Genomic DNA, 15568 nt, shown 5'->3' on the forward strand with positions numbered 1-15568 from the left:
TCATTTCCCATCAGGCTCACACTGCCAGCATATAGCATTTTACCGAACCTAATTGTACAACGCGGAGGTATATCAATCAAGGGTGTAGCGGTGAGCCTACAGTATACCCAGCTGTCCACCTTTCCCTTGGAGTTGATTAATAAATTCGATACATACATATATATATATATATTTATTTATATTTATTATACTTTGTCGCTGTCTCCCGCGTTTGCGAGGTAGCGCAAGGAAACAGACGAAAGAAATGGCCCAACCCCCCCCCCCCCATACACATGTATATACATACGTCCACACACGCAAATATACATACCTACACAGCTTTCCATGGTTTACCCCAGACGCTTCACATGCCCTGCTTCAATCCACTGACAGCACGTCAACCCCGGTATACCACATCGCTCCAATTCACTATTCCTTGCCCTCCTTTCACCCTCCTGCATGCTCAGGCCCCGATCACACAAAATCTTTTTCACTCCATCTTTCCACCTCCAATTTGGTCTCCCTCTTCTCCTTGTTCCCTCCACCTCCGACACATATATCCTCTTGGTCAATCTTTCCTCACTCATCCTCTCCATGTGCCCAAACCACTTCAAAACACCCTCTTCTGCTCTCTCAACCACGCTCTTTTTATTTCCACACATCTCTCTTACCCTTACGTTACTCACTCGATCAAACCACCTCACACCACACATTGTCCTCAAACATCTCATTTCCAGCACATCCATCCTCCTGCGCACAACTCTATCCATAGCCCACGCCTCGCAACCATACAACATTGTTGGAACCACTATTCCTTCAAACATACCCATTTTTGCTTTCCGAGATAATGTTCTCGACTTCCACACATTCTTCAAGGCCCCCAGGATTTTCGCCCCCTCCCCCACCCTATGATCCACTTCCGCTTCCATAGTTCCATCTGCTGCCAGATCCACTCCCAGATATCTAAAACACTTTACTTCCTCCAGTTTTTCTCCATTCAAACTCACCTCCCAATTGACTTGACCCTCAACCCGACTGTACCTAATAACCTTGCTCTTATTCACATTTACTCTTAACTTTCTTCTTCCACACACTTTTCCAAACTCAGTCACCATATATATATATATATATATATATATATATATATATATATATATATATATATATATATATATATATATATATATATATATATACGTATACATAATTCATTAACAGCCCCTATTTTGGTAATCATCGGCAAATTTGCTCAAGTCGCCGGTTATTCCCATATCCAAATCGATAACATTAATATAACGAACAAAAGCGGTCCCAAGACTGACCCCTGAGGAACACCATTGGCTACATTGCCCATGTTCAGTGTAACTCCGTTGATGTATATCTTGTGTTTTCTCTCAGTGAGCTAAGCCCTAATCCAATCACATACACAATACCCGCTGTCGTGTGCCGCTATTTTTCCAAGCAAACGCTCCTGAGGTACCCTGTCAAAAGCCCTACTTAAGTCTAAGTATACAATATCATAACTCTTACCCTGATCAACAGTTTCAAATACTTTATCAAAGAAGGAGAGAATGTTAGCGAGACATGACTTCCCTTTTGTAAACCCAACAGGCTGCCAAGTACAGTAGTGGATGCTACGTGGGTCTTTAGGTAGGTTTAAACGAAGGTTGGATGTGTTTATGGGTTCAGGTGGTTGGTTGTAGGGTGGACAGACTCACGACCTGCCTAGCATGGACCAATAGATAGGCCTCTAGCAGTGTCCTCACTTGTTATGTTCTTTTGTTCTTAACACTGCTCATCGATCTCACCTGTTCTAAGATATATTCGTACACTTGACCACCACCAGAGGCTATGCGTCATGTTGGTCACTGGCCCTCGGAGAGGGACTGCCGTTATAATATTTTGATGTGTCTTGGACGATTTGTTGCATCACATGTTCATGAACACGAACAAAAACATTTACTTCACGTGAGCCAGAGAGACGGTAATGATGGTTTTATTGCAACAAAACGTGAGGGAAAGCCACAGCTGCCCGCACCTTATTACTCTTATACTTAATATGAGGCACGTTTTGCCACCCAAACCCACTCTTATGATGACTTCAAATACTTGTCGTGTTTTGCATGATTAGATTCAGATATTTTTGTGGTTAACGTTTGTCTTCAAACATCAGTGATCGGTTGCCATTGTGATGCCTTTACTTTATTAATCAGGAAAAGTATTGTCTAGGACCTTAGAGTCAGGACTATTGTCTACCGTGTAAAGTATCTCAGAGATAACGACAAAAGATGTAATATACGTGACATTATCTTGTCACTCTGTACAAATTGCTAATTACAGATTGTGAGGCATAGAAAGGTCGGTGTTGCAGGCCAGGAAATGTGACGTGTAGCGTGGCCAGTGTTGCAGGCCACAGAATGTGAGGTGAGCGTGGCCAGTGTTGCAGGCCACGGAATGTGAGGTTGCAGCGTGGACAGTTTTGCAGGCCACAGAATGTGAGATGCAGCGTGGATAGTGTTGCAGGCCACAGAATGTGAGGTGCAGCGTGGACAGTGTTGCAGGCCACAGAATGTGAGATGCAGCGTGGATAGTGTTGCAGGCCACGGGATGTGAGGTTGCAGCGTGGACAGTGTTGCAGGCCACAGAATGTGAGATGCAGCGTGGATAGTGTTGCAGGCCACGGAATGTGAGGCTGCAGCGTGGCCAGTGTTGCAGGCCACGGAATGTGAGTTGCACCGTGGACAGTGTTCCTGGCCACACAATGTGAGGTGCAGAGTGGACAGTGTTCCTGGCCACACAATGTGAGGTGCAGAGTGGACAGTGTTGCAGGCCACACAATGTGAGGTGCAGAGTGGACAGTGTTCCTGGCCACACAATGTGAGGTGCAGAGTGGACAGTGTTCCTGGCATTGGTTCTGAGACTTATCTTCAACACAGGGACGTACAACCAGTGAAGGTATGTATGGTCTTGGAATTATCTTGGCCACCTGAAGAAGGTGTGATACCTTTTTGATTTGGTTATAACTTGACGTCAACGCCCTTAATGTCTCTGACTGGCAGGGATGAATTACCAAAAACAATTACAACAACAATATAATGTTTGAAAAGGAGAAGGTGCTGTCATATGACAAGGGGTCATTAATGCCAAAAGTGAGTCTGGCATATGGCAAAGATCATAGTCAGGAGGTGGGTTGTCATATGAAATGGGCTATTGCCAGCGTTAGGGTTGTGATATCAGATGAGTTTCTTAACAGCGCCACTCATGATCAGTAATTGGACAAAGTCACTCCTGGTAGGGATGGTAACGCCACTCATGAACTGTTGCACGACGTCAGTTGAGAGAGTGTTGTACTGGGGCAGTCATGAGGAGTTGCTTGACCACGTCACTTGCAGAGGAAGATCAGAGTGATCAGACTAGGTCACTCTTGAGGAGGTTGTTGTACTGGACAAGTCTTACTTCTCCTGCTACTTCCTGACTGACTGCTGGTGTTATTGCAGCTGATGACAAATAAATCCTCCTGTGCTCGTGTGTGTTTCTTGAACTAAGTTGCCATTATTCCAGACCTCTCTTGTCAGCTCTCGTAGTGTAGATGGTCGAGCTTATAAACGTGCCATCTTCTTATGATGAAGCTTTTACCAAAGATGGAATCTTTCTGACCTCCCCGAGAACCTAGGAAGAAATGGTTTCCCCACACCTGATAGCGACGTATGGAAACCTTTTTTGTTTGTATTTAAGCACATCGAAGTATGGATTTCTTTATGAATTTTAGTTTCTAATGATTTGATAGAGAACTTTAGGTATATGTTGAATTTTTGTTCCATATGAATAGTTCTCTTTCTTGATACAAAAATATATTCTATTCATATATATTATTCTCTGCATTAGTATTTGTATTTTCTTATCCGAATATATATTACATACACACTTCAAGAGAGAAATCAAACAGTCGTCTTTTCATCATAACATTCAACAATTATAGTCAAGGTCACTTCGTCAACCACCAGAGATGAGAAGTATATAAGGGAGGTGAGGCGAGCAGAGGATCAGTAGGAGAGTGAGTCTCAGGAGCAACGGTCCAAGCTAGACACATCAGGAACAAGTAAGTCAAGCACACGACTGGCCTTCATATGACAACCACTTAACTTTACTCAGTATGACAAAATTGATGAATTTGGAAATGCATTGTTGGAGAGCTGTTGAGAGGTGTGGTGAGGAGCCAGGGCTGGGCAAGGACATGGTACACCAACACACACACACACACACACACACACACACACACACACAACACACACACACACACATGCATCTATGATGTATAGGTTAGGTTGACTGATCATGAATCAGTAGAGGGTAACCCGGGATCGGACCCGCACGGGTTGGAATCCTAGGCAGCAACTGGCCCACCCAGGTGCTCATCCTTCCCCTCGGGGATGGTTGATGAGTACTTGCTTGGCTTCGACTGCGGTGTGAGGCTACGTGCTTATATACATGGGAGCAGACCTGGTGTACATATATGGGACCAGACTTGGTGTACATATATAGGAGCAGACCTGGTGTACATATATGGGAGCAGACCCGGTGTACATATATATAGTAACAGACATGGTGTACATATATATAGTAGCAGAACTGAAGTACATTTATAAGAGCAGAACAGATGTATATATATATATATAGGGGCAGACCTGTTGTACATAAATATTAGCAGACCTGGTGTACATATATGGGAGCAGACCTGGTGTACATATATAGGAGCAGACTTGGTGTACATATATAGGAGCAGACCTGGTGTACATATATGGGAGCAGACCTGGTGTACATATATAGGAGCAGACCTGGTGTACATATATAGGAGCAGACCTGGTGTACATATATAGGAGCAGACCTGGTGTACATATATAGGAGCAGACTTGGTGTACATATATAGGAGCAGATCAGATGTATATATATATATATATATATATATATATATATATATATATATATATATATATATATATATATATATATATATATATATATATATATATATATATATATATATATATATATATATACATATAGGAGCAGACCTATTTTACATATATACAAGGATGAGAAGACGGAGGAACTTGATTGTAAAACTTGCTCCCTGACACACACAAACAGTAAAGACAGCATGACACACACACACACAAATCATTTGAACTCTTTCCTGAATATATGTTATATTGTTGGTCATTGACTTGAGTGGTTTTTCTTACAGTATTCGTTATTCATTAGTCATACATAGTATACTTTAGCTGCTAAGAATTTATATAAATAAGGTTAATGAAGTATGTTTGGGAAATGTAACATTCTGATATTTCCATAACATTCATATAAAGTAACGTTCCATATCTTTTGTATTTGTTACTTGATTTCCTGAATAGCAAAAACTAAAGGCTTTTTGGCCAAGAAACGTAACACACAAGACAAACATACAGGTTGGCTGGTTGGATATGTATCCTTCAACCTAACAACTAACTGCCAGGGTCGTTTATACCATCATCATCAAGTTAGAACCACCAACCAAATATATATCTAACTACTTACATTCTCTTTCTTAACGGAGAACTTTATCAATTATTCACTGAAGTATGCCACGTAAGTACAAAATATTTTTGGCACATAAGCACATCTAACAATAAGTCTGACCTTTAACATTAAACTTGATAATAACTAATAATTGTATTGTGATCTTATTTAATATACAAATTAGGCAATCAATACTTTAAACTTAGGGCCTGAAGGAACAGATCTGAGAAGTAACGGAATAAGAAAATGATTTACGAAAAGTGTTATTTCACTTAGCAATATTTGTATGTATACAATATATCATACATCTTAAATGTTCATTAGATATCTTGTATTAATGACTTATGATAAGAAAGAGTCATTAAGTTTATTAGAATATATATTTACCTTGTACGAGTTCAGTAAGATGAGTTGGTTTTTCCTGGTACAGTGAGGGTGTTGCTGCTGCTGGTACTGATTGGGGTGTTGGTGACTGAGTACGCTGGCAGGACTGAGGCTAACCCACTTCTAGGTCATCCTTACCACAGTCTCTCCCATTATCCCTACCATAGTGTCTACCAGTATCCCGGTTGGAATTTCTACCAGTATCCCTACAACTATCCACTCCTGTGAGTTACGTTCAAGTATTGTTGCATTATTGAAGACACAAAATCAACCGCTGTTTATATTCGACTCTCTCGCTTTATATGTTACTTTCTTTTCCGTCTTATTTCATAGTTGTCGACCGTTCCTTGTCATCTGTTGGAAGGTATCTTACGCCAACTTGTTTACAATGTAGACACTCAAGTGGCGGTGATGAACCAGTAATGTGAAGGTAGAATTAAGGAAGACGTACTTATATTTAGACGTAGATTTTCTACCATGTATTCTCTCTCTCTCTCTCTCTCTCTCTCTCTCTCTCTCTCTCTCTCTCTCTCTCTCTCTCTCTCTCTCTCTCTCTCTCTCTCTCTCTCTCTCTCTCTCTCTCTCTCTCTCTCTCTCTCTCTCTCTATATATATATATATGTATGCATGTGTAAAGATAAGTACTAATCATTATTTTCACTTTCACACGGTATCACAGAGGGCTTCGAGGACCTCAAAGCAAGCCATCGTAAACTCCTGCTGTGAACCGTTTCTTCCGTCATCCTCCTCATCATCCACACATGTTCTTCCTGTGGAAAGTGTCACCACAGGGATTAGATGATGGCCTTATCTACAGAAAATGGAAGCTGGGATATTGTCATATGTGGAACACGTGGAGAACCGTGGTACTGATGTTGACAACCGAGAATGGAAGAAACTCACAGTCCCACATCACATGAAAGACCAGCATCATCACACACAACAAACAATCAGGATGACCACAGAAAACGTGTGACTGGGACCACTAAACAGAAAAGACTGAGACACAATAAACATTGACCTGTGTCTGCTGATAGTGACGTAAGGTCACTAACACTTCACGTTACAAAGGCTGGGAGAGTAGGCAAGAACTTGTTGTATTCAGTCATGTTATTTGCATATCACGAAAAACGTATTGTATAAAAAGTGATTTAGTTCTCCATATTGGTAATGTTAAAATTTAAGAAATATATTAAGCAATCATCCCAGTTTAGTTTTCCTACGGCTTCCTTGCTGCCATAGAGCAAATTTTATATTAGGTATGAAGCCTGAAATGCTGAAATACATTTGATAATCGAAATGAGCTCAATGTATACATTATGATGCAAATGTTAAGCTAATGTAACACATAGATTGATCGCTGAAGTCTTTTGCCTTCTTATTTCTTTTCTTTTCTTATTTTCGTATTCCTCAATACAGTTCTATGAAACCCTCATTATATATATATATATATATATATATATATATATATATATATATATATATATATGAACGGGCACTTTCATAGAACGTACAAACGTCCAACAGCCAGGATCGAACCCGGGACCCCTGTGTAACGGGCGGGAGCGCTACCGCTGAGCTACGATCGCCCCTAGTAGGGAAATGACTTTTCGAATACTATGTACTCGAATGCCCTTCGTCTCACGTTGGTGAGCAACGGGGTCTACACCGGTCATTTCCCATCAGGCTCACACTGCCAGCATATAGCATTTTACCGAACCTAATTGTACAACGCGGAGGTATATCAATCAAGGGTGTAGCGGTGAGCCTACAGTATACCCAGCTGTCCACCTTTCCATTGGAGTTGATCAATAGATTCGATATATATATATATATATATATATATATATATATATATATATATATATATATATATATATATATATATATATTTATATATATATATATATTTTTTTTTTTTGCTTTGTCGCTGTCTCCCGCGTTTGCGAGGTAGCGCAAGGAAACAGACGAAAGAAATGGCCCAACCCACCCCCATACACATGCCTTGATTCAATCCACTGACCGCACGTCAACCCCGGTATACCACATCGCTCCAATTCACTCTATTCTTTGCCCTCCTTTCACCCTCCTGCATGTTCAGGCCCCGATCACACAAAATCTTTTTCAATCCATCTTTCCACCTCCAATTTGGTCTCCCTCTTCTCCTCGTTCCCTCCACCTCCGACACATATATATCCTCTTGGTCAATCTTTCCTCACTCATTCTCTCCATGTGACCAAACCATTTCAAAACACCCTTTTCTGCTCTCTCAACCACGCTCTTTTTATTTCCACACATCTCTCTTACCCTTACGTTACTTACTCGATCAAACCACCTCACACCACACATTGTCGTCAAACATCTCATTTCCAGCACATCCATCCTCCTGCGCACAACTCTATTCATAGTCCACGCCTCGCAACCATACAACATTGTTGGAACCACAATATATATATATATATATATATATATATATATATATATATATATATATATATATATATACATATATATATATATATATATATATATATATATATATATATATATATATATATATATATATACATATATATATATTATCCCTGGGGATAGGGGAGAAAGAATACTTCCCACGTATTCCCTGCGTGTCGTAGAAGGCGACTAAAAGGGGAGGGAGCGGGTGGCTGGAAATCCTCCCCTTTCTTGTTTTTTTTTAGTTTTCCAAAAGAAGCAACAGAGAAGGGGGTCAGGTGAGGATATTCCCTCTAAGGCCCAGTTCTCTGTTCTTAACGCTACCTCGCTAACGCGGGAAATGGCAAATAGTATGAAAAAAAAAAAAAAAAAAAAAATATATATATATATATATATATATATATATATATATATATATATATATATATATATATATATATATATATATATAAATATATATTCCCTTTTCGTCGCCTTCTACGACACACAGGGAATACGTGGGAAGTATTCTTTCTCCCCTATACCCAGAGATAAAATTATATATATATGTATGTTTGAAGGAATAGTGGTTCCAACAATGTTGTATGGTTGCAAGGCGTGGGCTATAGATAGAGTTGTGCGCAGGAGGATGGATGTGCTGGAAATGAGATGTTTGAGGACAATGTGTGGTGTGAGGTGGTTTTATCGAGTAAGTAATGTAAGGGTAAGAGAGATGTGTGGAAATAAAAAGAGCGTGGTTGAGAGAGCAGAAGAGGGTGTTTTGAAATGGTTTGGGCACATGGAGAGAATGAGTGAGGAAAGATTGACCAAGAGGATATATGTGTCGGAGGTGGAGGGAACGAGGAGAAGTGGGAGACCAAATTGGAGGTGGAAAGATGGAGTGAAAAAGATTTTGTGTGATCGGGGCCTGAACATGCAGGAGGGTGAAAGGAGGGCAAGGAATAGAGTGAATTGGATCGATGTGGTATACCGGGGTTGACGTGCTGTCAGTGGATTGAATCAGGGCTTGTGAAGCGTCTGGGGTAAACCATGGAAAGTTGTGTGGGGCGTGGATGTGGAAAGGGAGCTGTGGTTTCGGGCATTATTGCATGACAGCTAGAGACTGAGTGTGAACAAATGGGGCCTTTGTTGTCTTTTCCTAGTGCTACCTCGCACAAATGAGGTGGGAGGGGGATGGTATTCCACGTGTGGCGAGGTGGCGATGGGAATGAATAAAGGCAGACAGTATGAATTGTGTGCATGGGTATATATGTATGTGTCTGTGTGTGTATATATATGTGTACATTGAGATGTATCGGTATGTATATTTGCGTGTGCGGACGTGTATGTATATATATTGTGTATGGGGGTGGGTTGGGCCATTTCTTTCGTCTGTTTCCTTGCGCTACCTCGCAAACGCGGGAGACAGCGACAAAGCAAAATAAATAAATAAATAGAATATATATATATATATATATATATATATATATATATATATATATATATATATATATATATATATATATATTCCTATGGACAATCACATGTTTACCAAATGGCGTCCTAGCTTCGTCTCTTCGATGTATGTCAACTGACCGTTTTATTTCTCTCTTGTGTCTCCCCTTATGATGTGATTATTACGCGAAAGTGCAATTGGGATCTTTTCGTGTTTCATTTTCCCCGTGGACTCATAGGAATATCTTGATCACGCGAAAAATTGTGATCCTTTCCAATATATATATATATATATATATATATATATATATATATATATATATATATATATATATATAACGGCAGGGGTGTGTGATGCCTCCATGGTTGTTTAATTTGTTTATGGATGGGGTTGTTAGGGAGGTAAATGCAAGAGTTTTGGAAAGAGGGGCAAGTATGAAGTCTGTTGGGGATGAGAGAGCTTGGGAAGTGTGTCAGTTGTTGTTCGCTGATGATACAGCGCTGGTGGCTGATTCATGTGAGAAACTGCAGAAGCTGGTGACTGAGTTTGGAAAAGTGTGTGGAAGAAGAAAGTTAAGAGTAAATGTGAATAAGAGCAAGGTTATTAGGTACAGTAGGGTTGAGGGTCAAGTCAATTGGGAGGTGAGTTTGAATGGAGAAAAACTGGAGGAAGTGAAGTGTTTTAGATATCTGGGAGTGGATCTGGCAGCGGATGGAACCATGGAAGCGGAGGTGGATCATAGGGTGGGGGAGGGGGCGAAAATCCTGGGGGCCTTGAAGAATGTGTGGAAGTCGAGAACATTATCTCGGAAAGCAAAAATGGGTATGTTTGAAGGAATAGTGGTTCCAACAATGTTGTATGGTTGCGAGGCGTGGGCTATGGATAGAGTTGTGCGCAGGAGGATGGATGTGCTGGAAATGAGATGTTTGAGGACAATGTGTGGTGTGAGGTGGTTTGATCGAGTGAGGAACGTAAGGGTAAGGGAGATATGTGGAAATAAAAAGAGCGTGGTTGAGAGAGCAGAAGAGGGTGTTTTGAAGTGGTTTGGGCATATGGAGAGGATGAGTGAGGAAAGATTGACCAAGAGGATATATGTGTCGGAGGTGGAGGGAACAAGGAGAAGAGGGAGACCAAATTGGAGGTGGAAAGAAGGAGTGAAAAAGATTTTGTGTGATCGGGGCCTGAACATGCAGGAGGGTGAAAGGAGGGCAAGGAATAGAGTGAATTGGATCGATGTGGTATACCGGGGTTGACGTGCTGTCAGTGGATTGAATCAAGGCATGTGAAGCGTCTGGGGTAAACCATGGAAAGCTGTGTAGGTATGTATATTTGCGTGTGTGGGCGTATGTATATACATGTGTATGGGGGGGGGGGGGGGTTGGGCCATTTCTTTCGTCTGTTTCCTTGCGCTACCTCGCAAACGCGGGAGACAGCGACAAAGTATAATAATAAAATAATATATATATATATATATATATATATATATATATATATATATATATATATATATATATATATATATATATATATATATATATATATATATATATTGGAAAGGGTCACAATTTTTCGCGTGATCAAGATATTCCTATGAGTCCACGGGGAAAATGAAACACGAAAAGTTCCCAAGTGCACTTTCGCGTAATAATCACATCATAATGGGAGACACAAGAGAGAAATATAACGGTCAGTTGATATACATCGAAGAGACGAAGCTAGGACGCCATTTGGTAAACATGTGATTGTCCAAAACATACAACGAGCGTTCATAAACTTTACATTTTACAAATCTTATCAACAATAAAGTTTCTAATTTGTATAGACCATCACTAATATTAAGATTATAATTCCTTGTGTATTTAATGATAGCAGATTCAATGATAATTCTCCTAGTAATAGAGTTAGAGTTAACTGAGATGGCGTTACTCCAGTCAAGACAATGATTATAGTCTTTAACATGATTAAACAAGGCATTTGATTCTTGTCCCGTTCTTATACTATATTTATGTTGCTTAAGTCTAATAGAAAGATCCTTACCAGTCTGACCAAAATAAGATTTATCACAGTTTCCACAAGGCACTTTATAGATGCAACCAAGAGAATTTTCTGGTGAATTCATGATTAAGATATTTTTTATAGTATTACATTAAAGGATTTACGCAACATGGAAAGCAAAGTGAAAATTTTACTAAATGGGAGAACTAAAAGATTCTTGGTGTCAATGGGAGGTTTGGGCTCAACTCTATAAAATGATTTATTTACTAACGTAAGGGATTTATCAATGCAAGATCTAGGGTACTTTAACTTAGATCCAATAGAATATATCTTCTCAAACTCATCATCAATAAAGTCTGGACTGCAAATACGTAATGCCCTAAGGAACATAGATTGAAATGATGCTGATTTAACTCTGTCATGATGAGATGAGTAACAATGGATATATGAGCATACATTGGTGGGTTTTCTGTATATGCTAAACTTAAACTTGTTTCCTTGTCTATGGATCATGCAATCTAAAAATGGTAACATATTTCAGCCTTCATACCTGATATAAAATTTGCTCTATGGCAGCAAGGAAGCCGTAGGAAAACTAAACTGGGATGATTGCTTAATATATTTCTTAAATTTTAACATTACCAATATGGAGAACTAAATCACTTTTTATACAATACGTTTTTCGTAATATGCAAATAACATGACTGAATACAACAAGTTCTTGCCTACTCTCCCAGCCTTTGTAACGTGAAGTGTTAGTGACCTTACGTCACTATCAGCAGACACAGGTCAATGTTTATTGTGTCTCAGTCTTTTCTGTTTAGTGGTCCCAGTCACACGTTTTCTGTGGTCATCCTGATTGTTTGTTGTGTGTGATGATGCTGGTCTTTCATGTGATGTGGGACTGTGAGTTTCTTCCATTCTCGGTTGTCAACATCAGTACCACGGTTCTCCACGTGTTCCACATATGACAATATCCCAGCTTCCATTTTCTGTAGATAAGGCCATCATCTAATCCCTGTGGTGACACTTTCCACAGGAAGAACATGTGTGGATGATGAGGAGGATGACGGAAGAAACGGTTCACAGCAGGAGTTTAATTTGCATTGCTTTGAGGTCCTCGAAGCCCTCTGTAATACCGTGTGAAAGTGAAAATAATAATTAGTACTTATCTTTACACATGCATATATATATATATATATATATATATATATATATATATATATATATATATATATATATATATATATATATATATATATATATATATATATATATATATATAGAGAGAGAGAGAGAGAGAGAGAATATATGGTAGAAAATCTACGTCTATATATAAGTACGTCTTCCTTAATTCTACCTTTACATTACTGGTTCATCACCGCCACTTGAGTGTCAACATTGTAAAAAAGTTGGCGTAAGATACCTTCCAACAGATGACAAGGAACGGTCGACAACTATGAAATAAGACGGAAAAGAAAATAACATATAAAGCGAGAGAGTCGAATATAAACAGCGGTTAATTTTGTGTCTTCAATAATGCAACAATACTTGAACGTAACTCACAGGAGTGGATTGCTGTAGGGATACTGGTAGAGATTCCAACTGGGATTATGGTAGACATTCTGGTAGGGATAATGGGAGAGACTGTGGTAGGGATAACGTAGAAGTGGGTTAGCCTCAGTCCTGCCAGCGTACTCAGTCACCAACACCCCAATCAGTACCAGCAGCAGCAACACCCTCACTGTACCAGGAAAAACCAACTCATCTTACTGAACTCGTACAAGGTAAATATACATTCTAATAAACTTAATGACTCTTTCTTATCATACGTCATTAATACAAGATATCTAATGAACATTTAAGATGTATGATATATTGTATGCATACAAATATTGCTAAGTGAAATAACACTTTTCGTAAATCATTTTCTTATTCCGTTACTTCTCAGATCTGTTCCTTCAGGCCCTAAGTTTAAAGCATTGATTGCCTAATTTGTATATTGAATAAGATCACAATACAATTATTGGTTATTATCAAGTTTAATGTTAAAGGTCAGACATATTGTTAGATGTGCTTATGTGCCAAAAAATATTTTGTACTTACATGACATACTTCAGTGAATAATTGATAAAGTTCTCCGTTAAGAAAGAGAATGTAAGTAGTTAGATATATATTTGGTTGGTGGTTCTAACTTGATGATGATGGTCTAAACGACCCTGGCAGTTAGTTGTTAGGTTGAAGGATACATATCCAACCAGCCAACCTGTCTTGTGTGTTACGTTTCTTGGCCAAAAAGCCTTTAGTTCTTGCTATTCAGGAAATCAAGTAACAAATACAAAAGATATGGAACGTTACTTTATATGAATGTTATGGAAATATCAGAATGTTACATTTCCCACATATAATTCATTAACCTTATTTTCATAAATTCAGAACAGCTAAAGTATACTTTGTGTGACTAATAAGTATCGATTACTGTAAGAAAAACCATTCAAGTCAATGAATAACAATATAACATATATTTAAGAAAGAGTTCAAATGATTTGTATGTGTGTGTCATGCTGTCTTTACTGTTTGTGTGAGTCAGGGAGCAAGTTTTACAATCAAGTTCCTCTGTCTTCTCAACCTTGTTTATATGTACAACAGGTCTGCCCCTATATATATATATACATCTGTTCTGCTCTTATAAATGTACTTCAGTTCTGCTACTATATATATGTACACCATGTCTGTTACTATATATATGTACACCGGGTCTGCTCCCATATATGTACACCAGGTCTGCTCCTATATATGTACACCAAGTCTGGTCCCATATATGTACACCAGGTCTGCTCCTATATATGTACACCAAGTCTGGTCCCATATATGTACACCAGGTCTGCTCCCATGTATATAAGCACGTAGCCTCACACCGCAGTCGAAGCCAAGCAAGTACTCATCAACCATCCCCGAGGGGAAGGATGAGCACCTGGGTGGGCCAGTTGCCGCCTAGGATTCCAACCCGTGCGGGTCCGATCCCGGGTTACCCTCTACTGATTCATGATCAGTCAACCTAACCTATACATCATAGATGCATGTGTGTGTGTGTGTGTGTGTGTGTGTGTGTGTGTGTGTGTGTGTGTGTGTGTGTTGGTGTACCATGTCCGTGCCCAACCCTGGCTCCTCACCACACCTCTCAACAGCTCTCCAACAATGCATTTCCAAATTCATCAATTTTGTCATACTGAGTAAAGTTAAGTGGTTGTCATATGAAGGCCAGTCGTGTGCTTGACTTACTTGTTCCTGATGTGTCTAGCTTGGACCGTTGCTCCTGAGACTCACTCTCCTACTGATCCTCTGCTCGCCTCACCTCCCTTATATACCTCTCATCTCTGGTGGTTGACGAAGTGACCTTGAATATAATTGTTGAATGTTATAATAAAAAAACGACTGTTTAATTATTCTCTTGAAGTGTTTATGTAATACATGCCTGGAAAAAAATACAAATACTAATGCAGTGAATGATATATGTGAAAGGATTTTAGAATATATTTTCGCATCAAGAATGAGAACTATTCATATGGAACAAAAATTCAACATATACGTAAAGTTCTCTATTCAACCATCAGGAACAAAAAAATGATAATGAAATCCCATACTTCGATGTGCTTATATATAAACAATCAAACTTTCCAAACGTAGTTGTGAGTTGTGGGAAACCAATTCTTCTCAGGTTCTCGGGGACGTTAGAAAGCTTTCATCTTTGGCAAAAGGTTTATCT

General features: G+C 39.3%; 2 long non-coding RNA genes across 2 annotated transcripts; one reads left to right on the top strand and one right to left on the bottom strand.

The window, feature by feature from the left end:
* Positions 1 to 3925: 3925 nt before the first annotated feature.
* LOC139755127 (uncharacterized) lies at positions 3926 to 7123 on the top strand. Its single transcript, XR_011714034.1, has 3 exons — positions 3926 to 4078; positions 5966 to 6143; positions 6598 to 7123. It is a non-coding gene; the product is annotated as an uncharacterized lncRNA (long non-coding RNA).
* A 5283-nt stretch (positions 7124 to 12406) lies between these two features.
* LOC139755128 (uncharacterized) lies at positions 12407 to 15234 on the bottom strand. The gene is made up of 3 exons (XR_011714035.1): positions 15085 to 15234; positions 13369 to 13546; positions 12407 to 12932 (listed from the first exon to the last, which is right to left on the bottom strand). It is a non-coding gene; the product is annotated as an uncharacterized lncRNA (long non-coding RNA).
* Positions 15235 to 15568: the final 334 nt, after the last annotated feature.

The sequence above is a fragment of the Panulirus ornatus genome, chromosome 18 (assembly GCF_036320965.1).
Source record: "Panulirus ornatus isolate Po-2019 chromosome 18, ASM3632096v1, whole genome shotgun sequence".
In the NCBI taxonomy this organism is placed as follows: Eukaryota; Metazoa; Arthropoda; class Malacostraca; order Decapoda; family Palinuridae; genus Panulirus; species Panulirus ornatus.